Below are 2,500 nucleotides of genomic sequence, written 5' to 3'. Positions count from 1 at the left end.
CGTTCGAAGTGTCGATGATCAATGTGTCCTGCAATTCACATTAATTCTCGCAGCTAGCTGCGTTCTTCATCGACGCACGAGCCGAGTGATCCACCGCTAAGAGTTGTCTGGCTTTCGGGACCGCTCGCGTGAAGCGGCCCCTTTTCTGTTTCTGCAGGGACGCGCGCGCCCCCGCGCGCCCCGCTTCGACCGTACGAGCACACACAAACGGAGGAGGAGGAGGAGAAAGCGCGGGGCAAAAAAGAGAAACCCCGCGCAACGCTCCGAAGGTCGGCCAAAGAAAGGCGGAGGGGCCCGCGCCCCCGACCGCCTCCCCCCGCGAGGGGAGACGCCGCCTCGCGTGCCGTCCTTCGGAGGCGGCCCAGGCGCCCGGGCTCGGCCCGACCTCCGCGCGGAGGGGCTTGTGCGGCAACGCGCCGGACCGCGGGGGGCACGGTGGCCCGCCCGGCCTCTCGATCACGGGACGACTACGCGTTCGCGGGCCGGGGGGCGCGACCGCCGGCCCCCGCCGCTCCCGGCTCACTCCCTGGCTTCTCCTTTTCACCGCTCCGCCGACTCGCGGAACGCCGCCGCGCCAAAACGCGGGGGCCGGCTCTCCCGCCAGCGGCCCCTGAACGTCGCCCGAAACGCCACGCGGCGGCGGGACCGTTCCGCCGGCGCAACCCCTGGCGCGGGACCGCTTGCCCGCCGGAAGGCGAACGCCCGGCGGGCCGCGCTCCGCCACCGGCGCCGGAGGCGGGACGCCGCCGAGACCCGAGCCGGCATCGCGGAGCGCCCGAGGTCTGCCGCTCGGCAAAACCCCTCCGCCACCCGCGGCCGCACTCCCGGGACCGCCGCCGCTTCGCACCGCCGAGCTGCCCTTCCGCGAGCACGCGCCCAGCGGGCAGGCGTACGGCGGCTGAGCCGGGGGGCACCGCCCGCTCCCCTCGTTTCCACTCGGGGACCGGACGGGGAAGCGCCCCCGCGGCCGCCCCGCACGCCTCCCCTTTTTTTTGGCCCACACGCGGCCGGGAAGGGCGACGGGGAAGCGGACGGGCGGGGCCCGGGCCGGGACGGCCGCCGGTGAAGGCGGGCGCCTCGCGGCCGACCGTCCCCCCCCCCGGGGGGGGCGGGGACACTCGCCGAGCGGCGACGCCGCCGCTCGGCACGGGGTCGCCCGCGCCCGCCGGACCTCCGGCGATGGAGGAGCCGGCCGAGCGCTGCGCCCCAACGGGCGGGGACAGCGCTCCGAGTCAGGGGTGGCCGGCGGCCGGCGCCGCCGCGGTGCGGTTCGAGGCGACAAGGCCGTCGAGGCGAGAGGCGCGCGGTCGCGCCTGACGCGGCGCCGCCCGCGAGCCCGCGGCGGCGGCTAAGGAGAAAGAGCGAGAGAGCGCGGCGGGCCCCGGCGGCCGCAACCCCGCAGCTGAGGTAGGTAAGGCAGAGAGCGCGCGCCCTCTGCCGGCGTCGCCCCGCATCGCAGAGGCCAGCGGGGTCGGCCCCCCGCGGCCGATCGCGCGCCGCGGCCTCTCCGCCGAGACCGGGCCGCAGAGAGGGGGGGGGCAGGGCGCCCCTTCCCCGGCCCGGCACGGGTGGCCCCCGCGCGCGGGCAAGCGCGGCGGGACGCCGACGACGGCGAGCGCGGCCGGTCGCGACGGACACGCCACCGCAGGGGATCGGCGGGAGTAGCTCCCCACCCCTCGATGGCGCCCCGCGCCGCCACCGCCCGACACCCGCTGCCGCCGCCGCCACCGCCGCCGCCGCCGCGGCGGGGCCGTGCCGGGCCGCCCGAGTCTTTAAACCTCCGCCCGGCTCGGCGGCCCTTTCGGCCCCCAACAGGCGTTTGACGACGCCGAGGGAAACCGGCAGGAGACCGCCGAGGCGCGAAGCGCTAGGTACCTGGCCCTGGGGTGAGGGAAACGACCTGCATGGCCCCGCCGGGGTGCCTCCCCCGCTGCCACCCTCGGGGGAGCGTCCACCGGCGGGGGCGCGCCCGACGTCCGCTGCCATCACCGCGGCAATCCTTCTCGGGGCCCGGGGTTTCCCTCAGTAGCCCGGCGCTGCGCCCGAGAGGACCACCGCGGCTCGGGCCGCCCCGCCGGCGCGGGGAACACGGCCCAGCCACCGAGAAACCTCGCACACCCCCGGCCGAGAGAGGCCACGGCGACGACGGTGCGGACCGTCGCCGCCGCGCCACCCGGCGGCGGCTCGCGCACGTGCGCGCTCCCCCTGGAGGCGCGACCCGGAACTGCCGGAGCCCGGCCCTCGGGAGCTCCTCTGCCGCGCGAGGAGGCCGCTCGGCCAAGGAGAGCGGGATTTTGCCGGGCGGCAAAGCCCCGCGTCCCCCCCCGCGCTCTGGGGAAGGGCCGGAGGAGCCGCCTCCTCCGAGCCCCGAAGGCCTTCCCGCGCGCACCCTTTTTACACACGTTGGCCATCGCCTTGCGCCATCGGCCGCCGTTGCGCGCGACGGCCGGACGGCCGGCCGTCGCCCGGCGGGTGAAGAGACGACGGAAGGGGGGCGGGT

General features: G+C 77.4%; 1 non-coding gene across 1 annotated transcript in view; it reads right to left on the bottom strand.

Moving 5' to 3' along the window:
- Positions 1-105, bottom strand: part of LOC148219158 (5.8S ribosomal RNA) — a 153-nt gene extending 48 nt beyond the window's left edge. The window contains exon 1 of the ribosomal RNA XR_015799837.1: positions 1-105. This exon is cut by the window's left edge and continues 48 nt beyond it. This is a non-coding gene — a ribosomal RNA (5.8S ribosomal RNA).
- Between the last annotated feature and the right edge of the window lie 2,395 nt (positions 106-2,500).

Source organism: Sturnus vulgaris, unplaced genomic scaffold (assembly GCF_052056855.1).
Source record: "Sturnus vulgaris isolate bStuVul1 unplaced genomic scaffold, bStuVul1.hap1 Scaffold_156, whole genome shotgun sequence".
Taxonomy (NCBI): Eukaryota; Metazoa; Chordata; class Aves; order Passeriformes; family Sturnidae; genus Sturnus; species Sturnus vulgaris.
Note: the sequence above shows the minus strand (reverse complement) of the source record. Positions and strands in the feature narration are given on the sequence as shown.